Genomic DNA, 12520 nt, shown 5'->3' on the forward strand with positions numbered 1-12520 from the left:
ATCTTCATTTTAAACTTCCTCCCAGGATTTGTGAGACACTAAAGAATGACCCCTCGGTGTCATAAAATGAGGTTATTTTTGATGAGCCGTCAAAAGAAGGCAGAGCAGATGGGCAGAGGACAGTTGGAAGGCATAAATCGTCTGCTCCTTTTCATGTATGATGCGTATGCCCTTGGTTACCTAGTAACTCTTTTCCTCTCCATCTCCAGTCGGCGCTCCCGAAGCACATTCGCTCGGGACAGCGCGGCGCGCCCCCGCGATGCGCGCGTTGAGCTCGAGGAGAGTCAAGGCGTCAAAACGCACCAGGACTTGGAGGAGGAGAGCTTCCCACTGGAGGAAAAAAAAGACAGAATTATATATTTCTAAATATATATATCTATATTTATATAAAAAATAACGTGGAACAAAAAATCTGAGAGCGAAGAGAGGATAATGGGTGCTTCACAGGAAGGTCATTCCCAGAAAACATAAGCTGTGTTCTGACGCGGATATTTGGAGTACACAGGCTGCAAGTGAAGAGCTCGGTCAAACCTTGTCCCGGCTTTTTTTTTTTTTTTAATCATCACTGTTTCCACAACGGCATGGAAGGATTTGGACCTGGACAAAGCAGGTGAGTCATTTCAAGACTCTTCTTCCAGGGCTGTCTGCGTAGAGAGAGCGACTCGGGAGGATGCAGCGGGGGAAGTGGGCACGTCGGGTTACTAGGATTGAAATGATATGAATTCTTATTTTTATTTATTTATTTCCCCAAAAAAATAGCAGAGTTGTATTTTTCACCGCGACACCGACTCAGAGCCTCGAACACTTTGCACGCGTTTGGATCGTTCGACTTGAACGCTGGTGTTAAAGACGCGACATTCGGACGCCGCTCTCCCCCTTAAACGCAGCTTTTGGCCCACATGTGTGCATCTGTATGATACACGGTGAGCTGCAAAAGTCCACGCAGTGAGTGCACGCTGGTGCCAAATGTTCAGGGCACTTGTTACTTGGCCATAAAGACATCTTGTGCGCGTGATGGAGCAATGACGCGCAGCCTTTCCATCATTTGTCTCTTTTACCTTCTGTAAAAAAAAAAACAGATTCCATAACTCGGTGACTTATCAGCCTACAGACGGATTTAAAGCAGTAAAATGAAATTTTGTCTTCCTCTTTATTTTCTTTTTTTTTTAACCCAGGAATCCCCACTGATAGTTTTGTGACATTTGTCTCCATCAGTGATGAGCAGGACAACATTCTTTACGCGGGGATGCCCCTTTTCCCTTTGTTTTTATTTTTATTGACCACATTTATTCTGGTGTTACTCCAACCCTTAAAACGCGTGGGTCACTATGAAATTATTTAATTATTTTTGAGTTATAGTTGCCATTCAGATCGACTGTTACAAGGGTTTAGTCGAATTTTCATGCAATATTTTCATGCTCTTCCCTTAACTAAAATGAGTTAATTCGTCTCTTCCGTTGCTTTCAGTGAATAAACCACTTCCGTTTTCCTCTAAAAGCTGCACACATTGCTCTGAAGACGACTTGCAGGCCTCATCTGCTCCCTGAAAATGTGACATTCCTGGACACATGATGGCACACGCTCAGAAATAAGTGGCCTCTTTGTTGTCACTGTTTTTAAAAGAGAAAAAAAATAATTAACTGACAAGACTTAAATTCCAAAGAGAGGAGAGGAAGGGGAAATGTCATATAAGAGTTGTCATGGCGATAAGTTGAATAAGCTAAGTGTCCCTGAAGCCCAAGCATTTAGGAACTAATCCAGCCTTTTATTCGCCTTGTCTGGCACACTATGGATGAAAGAGGCTCCTAATTGGTGAGAACACACACACATATGGACTTCTCTCTTCTGGCTGCATATATTTAAGTTTGATTATGACTCTTTTTTTGTTTGCAAGCAAGTTCATTTATATTGTATGTGGCTCTTGAATATCATGTGAGGGATTATGCATGCTGCTGCTGTAGCTGCTTGTTAATTCTCTCTCCGGCCTCTCTCGCACTATTTGTACTCCAGTCCTGCTGTTTCGGGCTTCCTGCTGTTTTAATATCTACTCTTCACTTTTTTTTTGTGTGAGTGTGAAATTTTTCTTGGATGTACTTGAGCTGTGTAACAATCACAGTGGCTTCATTTACAACAACAGCGGAAAAAAAAACCCTGAGCTTTCACTTGGAGCTGAGGGAGATTAATTACAGGGAGTGAGGCTCGCTGAATGTGTTCGTTTGGCTAGCTGGATTACACTGGATTCAAGATGTGGTCAACGTGTGCTCACTGACCGGCATACGGGCTAGCGCACTCCTAAACACACACGCATGCATTTCAAAGTGAGGCACAGAGTCTGTTGTTTACCCATGTGAGTCTCTGGGCTGCTCAAGAAAAGCTCCATGAGACTCTTTGTCTGCTGCAAAGGTCAGCGAGGCACCGTTCTGACCTAAAGTGAACACACCTGAGTACATCTTGGCCCGACTTAACATGGATGAGCCACTCATTGGTCTCTGGCCCAAGAGGCCCCTTGTTCTTTGCCTTCTCTTTCAGCGTGCTCTCATTATTGCTCTCGCATCCGGACACACGAGTGGCGGTACGGAAGGGTTTTCGAGTCGTTGTGTGTACACAGAAGTGCACCGATGCACGTATGTGGAAGGCCGAGGAAGGTTATTTGTGTTTTCTAATATTCTTCACTGTGTGTGACTGTTGCCTTGAAGCAGCAGGAGCTGGAGCTGAATAATTTCTCAAATGGTTACCTCTGACCTTCTGAAAATATGACCAATCACTGCCAATTTCTACAGCCTACTGCTGTTATAGCGCTGTTTTTCGCAACTTGTGAAGTCACAGGCACAAAATGAAGCAGCAGGAAGCAAAGCAACCAGCTCATGAAGACATTAAAACCTCAACACAAACAGACTTCTATTAAAAAAACTACAAGAGCAGAGATTCATTATAATGAAGCTTTCTGCCTTGAAATTTTTGCTAATTAAAACGGGGGTAAATCAAAGTCCCTCGTGTTAATAAAGTAATAGTTCAGTGCTTTTGAAGTGGGGTTTTTTGGAAAGGTTTCAAACAATTATGGTGCTTTCCATTTGTACTCAGAAGTTGGAATTTCCAAATTTGGAAAATTCAAGTAAAACACTCCCTCACACAAAAGTCACAATTCCAACTCAGAAAATAGAAGATTCTTGACTGGCCCCAACCTTAAAATCAAATATGGCTGCCTCAAACATAAAATGTTGTACTAGCTGAAGGAATAAACTGTATGTGTACTTCTGTTGCTTGGTATGGAATGCAGAGAACTCAATTACTGACTTGTAAAGTAAAAGAAATGTAGAAAATAATACAATGATTGTTGGAAATACCTCTTCGAATGACCCCAGTTTGGAGAAAAGAGACTTTATCTCTGACTAGCCTAAGGAGCTAACGGCTAGTCAAGCACCACCCAGACTAAAGTGTATTGCTGCTGTCTTAACTAAAATCTCAAAAATCTTTCAGCAGTCAATAAGAACAATATTTTAAAAACCTTTTCATTGCTATTCTGTCAGAAACATTATGATATTCTTGCCAGAAGTCCCCCAGGTTGCACTGGGAATGCTATATCTAGCAGCTACTACTCCTAGTTGGGCTCCCAAATAACCTTAAAATGCTATGTAAACAATTGTGTAAAGCAAAACTGTTGTCAGTTTAAAGGCTTATAAATCAGCATTCACATGAATCACTGTAAAATGTTTGAGATTGGTGTGGTTTTATAACAGCAGCCTTCCCCTTTGGTCTTTGTCCCAACTTGCAGTTAGCTCGTCAATTTGGTCAAAATAAACTCTTTCTCTAAGCTAAGGTTGTCCAAAGAGCTATCAGCAGCAGGTAAGATATTAATTGTTCAAAATCTTTCCACAGAAACCCTCTTTAAAATGTCTAAATTATCAGTTTAACAGGACAGGATAAAAGTGAGAGCTCTGACAACTGATGAGGCTAAACAAGAAAATATTTTAAAACCATGATGACGTGAAAACCTGAGCTTCTGTGTTACTATTGTTTGGTTTATGGATGAGACCACAAGCCTTTAGTTTATAGACTAATTTACATTTTTAAAACAACATTTTTTTACCTCTCCCTTTTGCTGGCTTTTGTAGGATTTTAAAGAAGGTTCAAACAGCTGATGGCTTTTTTTTCTTTCTTGTTGACCAAAAACAGTTTCCATCAGACCGGTTCACACTGAATTCAACATGTCACAACCTGGTGGGGACTGGATTTAGGCAAAAGCATAAGAAAGCACAAAACAGAGGACACCACTGCTAAACAAATCAGTACACAATATCTTGATTTATCTCAGTGATCGTTTTCATAATCACTGAAAATCAAGCCGAATTAAACGCTCGCACTGAGCGCCTCAGTTGTCCTTCACAGACGTGGCTGCACTGTGACTAATGAAGGAGGATCAACTTGTCTCTTCATATTTGCTCGTGAGGATGCGCTTCTGTCATCATTGAATCACACCTTTTATGACAAAATAGCTGAAAACACAGAAGGACAGTCGTCTGGTAACACTGGTGTCATTTTTAATAATATGTAAGACATATTTGTTAAAAAAAACAGACGAAGGAGTCTTTGTATGAGTAACAAAGTGGTTTTGGCTTGAGGCATCAAAATATGCCTCAAGCCTTCTCCACATAACATATTTAACAGATATTACAATGTTCATAGCCCCCCCAAAAAAACATCTCCCCTGACTAACAGGTTTCTTTGCCAACGACCAATGTCTGCTTAGTAAACAAGATTCTTTTGGACATCGTCATTCTAACTACAAAGCAGATGTCACACAGTATGTCTCCACTCTGTGTCTGCCAGAAGTTATCCACTTATTAATTATTTATTAATTAGGCCATTTAAACTCAATGACACACAGACGAAGCAAACTGAGTACAGCCCGGAGATTTAGCCAAACAGCAGCAGCAGTGAGGGACTGTCTGAGATAGTTTTGCCTAATAAAACAGGCTTATTTAAAAAAATGAATCACCATGAAAAGAAATGTCAACATTAAAGGGAGCGAGACAGTCATAACAGGAGAATTTCTCTTAGAGGCAAAGCAATTCGTTACATATGTTTAGTTTGTGATAAAACTGAGCCCATTCATTCCTGTCATCCACAAAACAAAACAAAAAAAGGAATCAATCCACTAAAAGAGAGTCTTTACATTCCAATTTTGTTATCGTAAAAAAATGCTGCATTTGGTTGTCACTGCAGCTTTGAGTTAACTTATATCACGTCTGACTTAAGTTGCAACCTGGACCAGGGCTTCAAATAGCTTGGATGTGTTTAAGCCAGTGTTGTCTTGGATATTTTTTGCAGTGTGACTTTATACATTAGTGGTAATATTATGGCATACTGACTACAATTCTCAGTAAAATGTGATCTACGATTTTTGTCAGTGTCACAATTCTATTAAACAATTCTCATTTTATCAATAACAATATTATTGCATAAAGGTAAAACATATATATATATATATATGAGCTGTCTAAACAGGATATTGAAAAATCAGAAAAAAAAGGTATAAACAACAAAATAGTCTTATAATGTGTACCTTCGAAACTAAACCTACTGAATATAAATAATAAAATGTAACTACAGAAAAAAATCTAAGTTGTGGATATGCTGCTTTGGGATTTCATGCGGGACCAACAACATGTTCTAATGTGTTGAAAACGTTCTAATGAGAAATTTGTTCATGTATGCATGTGTTAGATATTGTTTCTTGCATTTCTTCAGCCATATTTAACTATGATGTTCATTAACAATGTTTCTTATAAGTGATAAGCCTAATTCCTTGACAATATTATACTTGCGTTGTGAAGCATAAGATGGTGCAGCCTGGCACATTGCTAAAACACTGCTAAAAGATAATCACACCTTGTGCACCATTGTTAAAAGAAGTTCAGTGCTGGAGAAAATGCACTTTTTTGGCACCAGAAGATTTGTCGCTGTCGCCACTGACATTTTCTTCTCTGGTTTTCATCTTTTCTTTTGTTCATAGCTGCCTCTTGAGGCCCGCTAAGTAAACCGGCTGCTCTGTTGAGCTCAGCATGTGCCTTATTGTTTATGTTACGTCAGGGCCGTGTCACGTTGTTCAAGCGTGATGGCAGAAATGAGGAAGAAAGATGAGACGCTGTATGACTGAATCTTTTGTGAACCTGTGACCCAGTTTTTAAATCAATAATGTTTTATCCTGTTTGAGTTTGATCAAAAAGTGGAACCATTATGGTTTGTGGGAATTTGCAAAGTGAATAAGTGAGTGAGTGAATGCGGTGTGAACAGAAAGCCGGAAAATAATACATTCATGCAAATATAACCAGAAAAATGTAATTTTCTGTGAAAATGCACCGTGAACGTTGAGTTCTGAATGACTTGGCTGAAATTTGTTGAAGAAGCTGAAACTGAAAACTAAAGTAAAGAAAAACCATCAGAAAAAAAAATTGAGAAAATGAATCTAAAAATTAGCTAAACATTAGTGAAAGCTAAAACCAACAAAACGGTAACTCAAAGCTTAAATTAGCAAAACAAAAGCTAAAATTGGCAAAACAGGAGCTGGAAGCTAAAAATGAAGCAATAATTCTAAAGTAGATTTCAGACAGCACAAAGTTTTTCTTTAAAGAGTTTTTAATTTCAATGAGAAAACAAATGTAAATAAAGTTAAATATTTTATAAAGTATGAAAGTTCCAAAAGCAAAAAGACTTAGCAGTTATGTCCTAATAAAATTAAAACTTATGATATATGGATAGTTAAATAGCTGAAAGCCTGTTTAAGTGGTCACAGTCTAAAAAACATACAGAATAAACTATAAACATGAAAACAGTTAGAAATAAAACCACATGCACTTGAGAATAAAGATCCAGTTCTTCTTTTTGTTTCTGAATAATTGTGTAGTACTTGTAGTGGCTTATGGGCTAAAAATGTTCAAATATGGAAGTAGAAGAGATAAGGGAGCAGTCCTTTAATGCATTGTCATTTTGTTCAGCTCATATCAGTTACTGTTTAGTTAGGTTCAACCACCTAAGTTGCGAGTCAATAATAATAACCAATAGTTTGCAACTCCACAGTGTGACAGCATTAACCTGTTGCCACGGCAAATGTTTGGCTTGATTTCTGATTCATGTGGCCACATAATAGAAATGACACTGTACTCATCAAAAGCACAATATAAAAAACAATTGTCCTTTAGACATCCGTAACATTTAGCATTTAAAATATGTGTCAAAACTATTAGAGGCAAATCTGTAATGAACAAACCGAACAGTCATTCTCTTCTTAATGAAGCTGACAGTTGCAAAGCCCTGTGTGTTTGTTTTTCAAAATTGCACACTAATCCGCATGATTCAAATTGCATTTTGCTTCGCTTAATCCACCCTAAAAAATATAGAAACAAGTGACAGGGAGTCAACACTTTTAAATCCCAGGGGTGAGTTTTACCGTCCAGGTGAAGCTGATGTGACAGAGTTTGCCGTTCGCTCATTAATTCCCCGGCTTCTTATCCAGCTAAGCGATCACTAAGCCCCTTTCTCTCCTCATTTCCTTAACATGGAGTGATTATTGTGTGGGCCTGGCAGGACACAGAGACGAAGGGGCCGTCTAATTCGTGGGGTAAATTAGTGGAGATAAGGCCCGAGTCGGTACCTCCATCCCACCACCGATCCCCTGGGGCAGACTCTTAAGGAGCTTAGTAAAAGCCTGTCGTATGAAGACATGACATGGAGCTGGCTAAATGGGCTACGTTGGAGTGTTTTCCATCAACCTGGTATTTGTATATGGGTCACTGTCATTCAAGCATTAATCCCATCCAATTTATTCTTGATTATTAATTGAGAGTTTTAGGAAAACACAACAGCATGGGTATCAGAGGTGAAAGAGAACGTATTTGGCCCGCTCAGAAGACTTAATTTTGTCAAACTACGAGTCTATGCCACCAAATCAATAATGAATGCTGTTTTATCCGTAGTAAAAAGAACAAGGAAGACCTCCTCCAGAGTCACTGGGTCACATTCACTGGGGAAACAATTAGAGGCTTCTTCGTGCTTCACACTTTTTTTTTCTTACNCAGCTTCACGCATTTCCCTTAATTTTTCTCTTGGGTCCAGCCGCATGTCTGTTCCGCTGTTGAGAAATTACAGACACCGGCCGCTAAGTCTTTTCCAGCCAGAACGACAAAAGGCCGTGTCAGGTCCTCGTGATGTATGTGGGGGCTATGTCAAGTGGAAAGCAAAATGACGGATAGGACACCAGTCTCGCGGCTGTGTGTTAACCGCATAATGCTGACAGATTACAGATTTAAATATTTTGGATCTCGCAGAGCACATGCTGCTCGTGATGAAGAGAGTGGAAATGACTGCAGTAATGCCAGAGATTAATAGAGATTCTTCCTCTCTCTTTCTCCCACACACACATAGATTAGCAGCAAGAAACTTTCCACTGTCACCAACCGGCTGGTCATCATCTCCTCACATGCCACTTTTCTACAACTACAAGTTTTGCTTATGCTTTATGGTTTTTGCATGACTCTTCTTCACAAAACGCATTTGTTACCTCGGCTAAACCCACATTTTATTATCACGGTTTTAAATTTATTTAGCTAAATCTCTGTTGATTCATCCTATTTTCTCAATCCCAGGGATAAACTGTGTATAAAAATGTTAAGCTTTTTAAAATAAATGTTTTTGGTGAAATTTCTACACTGTTCGCATGTAATTTTGAAACCATACAGAGAGGATATTATGTTTCAAAAATATATACAGTTGCAAAAATGACAATTTTGCTGAGTCACTTAAGTCTAGGCAGTTCTTTGCCCTACCAATATTTTGATCTTTGATACTGCGATGACCATAAGTTTTTGATATATTGTGCCGCCCTACAATTTAGTTTTGGAATTTAAATATAACTACTTTCATTGTAGTTAGCAGATCTGCATTATGTTGTTTTTGGTTTGTCCCTGAGTAGACTGCAATATCTGCACATAGTTTTACCAAACTTTTAGAAAGAAACACCCTAAATCACATAATAACACTTTTTTATTGAGGTTGCCAATGCACAAGTACTGAAGCACCCTTTTTGCTATTCTACTTGCAACTTTTGTTCATTTTTTTGGCCACACAGTTTATACAAAATAAAAAGAACAGATTATACATCAAAACGTGTGGCTTAATCAAAAATACAGTGCCATAATGTTTGGTAGTGGTAAATTGTACATCGGGAATTAAATTTGCAAAAAAATGAATGCAATAAAATTCCCCCTTACACAAGAATAAAAAAATAAAAAAAGAAAATTTTGACGAGTCATTTAAGGAGACCCAGCCCTCTTTGGAGCTCTACATCACAGTTTAAACCGGTCACAGAAAGTTGGATGTCACACGACTGAACTGGCATTTCAATTCACAATATGACTTATGAGCTGTCTAAACTTTCCAAAATTTTGCAACCAGACTTTTCTTACTCCCACACCACTTTTAGTACATGTTCAAATTATACATCAGAATATAGGTATTTTTGTCTCCTTTCTCCCTTTAAATTTCTTCATGTTCTAGTTGTTAATGTTGTTTAAAAGATTTAGTTCTGGTGACAGATATGGCACGTATTTTAAATGACTAGTATGAGATCCTAATATTTGACTTTAGTTTTGATTTTTCAGTATTTAAAACCAAGATTTAGAGTTTGTGTGATAGTACAATATAAGCTCAGCCTGAGGTCACTAAATCCCCCACTTTCTAAAAGAATAAACTCTGAGGACAAGTCCTTTATGTCTTAAGCTTTGCCTTTATCTTTGCCTTTCCTCCCACTTTATGCATTAAATTTACTAGTGGCTCTAAACTGCCCATAGGTACAGTATCAGTGTGAGTGGATATCTGCGCATTAGAATTTTTATGAGTGCCCAATGGTTATTGTGTCTGGTTAGGTTTTATAGGGTTACTGGTGTGACCACAGCTTAGAAGCTGGAGAGACTACTCAGAAGTGGTTTGTTTCCCTGCCTGGCAGGAAAAACATGTGCCATGGGAGAGAATGAGCAACACTGTCCTACTCTTTTCCAAGAAATAGTGAATGTATCCAAGCAGGGTTGCCAGAAATGACAAAACATTGTACGGTCGCTTTTAAACTATCATATTTTGAACCATGTTTGAACTTTTAAAAAACTGTTCATCATATATTGTATAGACCCTAAAACTATCATATAAATACAATGTTTATCATATATCTGAGAACACTGTGCCCAAAAGAAAAGCACCCAAACCCAACTGACCCCACGGCTGTAGTCACATCCCTTTAAAAAAACAAAAACAAATAGAGCCTCCCACGCCTGTGTTTTCTTTGCGTATGTTACATCAAGTGTGTGTTGGAGACTTACAGATGGGTTAAATGAAGGGGTTGCATTCTTGTTTGCTGGAAAATAAAGACTATTTTTGTTTTTAGGACTAAAAAGAACAAAACAGTATCAGTAAAGGAGTAAAACAGCATTTTTAAAAACAATTTTTCCAGTGTCAAAAACTGTTTTGATCTTTTGTGACATTGTAAACCCTCCCGTTGTGGCAAAAAGTAATAAGTAAGACTGGAAAACACAACTTGTATATTTTGTGTATTTATTATCAAGCAAAAACCCCATGAAGGGAGACCGTCTCACTACCATCAGTTGATGGTATGGTCCAAAATAAAAAAGTAGTAGTTTTGTGATAACAAAGGCACTGACCAACAGAGGACCAGTTTAACTCAGACAGTTGTATCAGTGAAAGGGCAGTATGACCTGAGCTTCTGAATGTGGTAAGGACACATCATCAGATTAAATTTCCCATGACACTCTCTGCCTTAATAACTCAATGATACCTGTGTTAGAACAGATTTATTTTGGAGTTTCCATGCAGACCTGCTCTTGACTGTTGTCTATTTATATCTCTTGCCATCTTGGCAAAGCTTCCTGATAGCCTTTGAGAACAGTCAAATCCCTCTATCATGCTCAGGGCCCATCTGTGCCCATATTCCTCCCGAAAAAGTCCATTTTCCACAATTAAAGCTTTCTTGCAGTGATACCATCATCATGCCATCCCTTTTTGTAAGAACATGCTCCAGGAAATTGACTTGATATTAATCTGACGAAACTACCAACGAAGGAAATTAGACTGGGGAGATTTTTCATGCACTGATTGTGTTTTTAAAGGCAAGATAGACTTTTTTAAAAAAAAAAAAAAAACAATAGACCTTTCATTTTGATTGATTATTCCAAATATTCTCTGCCATCTGGTGAATAAATAAAATATAATATTCAAGTAAAAGGGTAGGCAGTATATTTGACTGAACATGTTCTCATTGATTTGCTGCAGCTCATCACAGTGACACAAATCAAGATTCACCTGAAAATCTGGGTCATTACAGAAATAGCCCTTTGACTTACTCCCCCAAGATGGCAGCGCTTGATGAATTGGTGACTCTAGGTCACAATGACAGTGCTTTGAGTGTAAAAGTAAAGCAGAGGGAATGAGTTTTTACCTTTTTACATTTTAAAAAAGAAAAAAAGTCTTCTCCGTTTATTGGTGTGGGGGGGAACACATAGAAACCTGTAGGCACTTTTCTGATCCTTTAAGTTGCACAGATTTGAGGGTTACGCTAAAACACCACAAATTATGTTTTCGAAAAGCTCATAATCACATATTATTTGTGGCAAGCCATCACTACGTGGGATGCTGTTTGATCCTTACTGTGTTTTTATGAGCTTAAAGTCACAACTGTGAAGTCAAAATGTGGGTTCACCAATGCTTTTGTCCAGTAAAAAAAACTAAAAACCACACCTGTGATATGTTTCTTGACTCACTGCAACCAGGAAAGCAGATTCGGAACAAGAGTTGGAGCTTTACTTGTAGCCCTTCTGCCCCGGGCTCCTTGGTGAATTTCAACACTGTTTTTTAAGTGCAGGTGTTGAATGACATAATAGTGGTGGGCAGTTGAGTCCTAAAGCTGAGGAGCAAAATGATACTGCTGGATAGAAATGGTTCACTGAGAGCAGCAGAAATGGAGAGGGGATCATCAAGGATAAGAGGAAAGACAGAAGGAAGAGGTGAGATTGAAGAGAAACAAGAGGAAAGTGGTCAGGCCAGAGGATGGTATAAGCCTGGATAAGCCTTTTGACAAGTGAGCTTTGGGCTAGAGAAAGCCAGTCAAACAAAAATCTGCCAGGTTTGTTTAATTCATGCTGTGGACGGCTGTAATGTCTGTTTTTTTAACTAATACATTAAAAAACAAGTGGAATACAAAATCCACTAAAATATATTCGAGGGGATTCGTTGTTTTGCGTTCCCTCTTTAATGTGACAATGTTTTATTGAAGCACATCTCCGTGCCATATTGAAGATTGGTAAATGATTCAACAATTTCTGACAGCCCCGAATTTACCGGCGTTCTCTTCTCTTATTCCTTTTAATCACATCCTCTTTGAATCCAAACCTGATCCACACAAATTTCTAAAATTCTTCAGAAGCCCCCTAAAACTCCAAAGCAAACAGTGACAATCAGC

At 38.5% G+C, this 12520-nt stretch overlaps 1 protein-coding gene across 2 annotated transcripts in view; it reads left to right on the top strand.

Moving 5' to 3' along the window:
* Positions 1-267: 267 nt before the first annotated feature.
* Positions 268-12520, top strand: part of nlgn3a (neuroligin 3a) — a 155750-nt gene continuing 143497 nt past the window's right edge. Inside the window, exon 1 of one of the 2 annotated variants that reach the window (XM_017426661.2) lies at positions 268-610. The gene's annotated coding sequence lies outside the window, so the exon portion shown is untranslated. The remainder of the gene's footprint in view (positions 611-12520) is intronic. The other variant, XM_017426662.2, reaches the window with a different exon arrangement.

The sequence above is a fragment of the Kryptolebias marmoratus genome, linkage group LG9, assembly GCF_001649575.2.
Source record: "Kryptolebias marmoratus isolate JLee-2015 linkage group LG9, ASM164957v2, whole genome shotgun sequence".
Taxonomy (NCBI): Eukaryota; Metazoa; Chordata; class Actinopteri; order Cyprinodontiformes; family Rivulidae; genus Kryptolebias; species Kryptolebias marmoratus.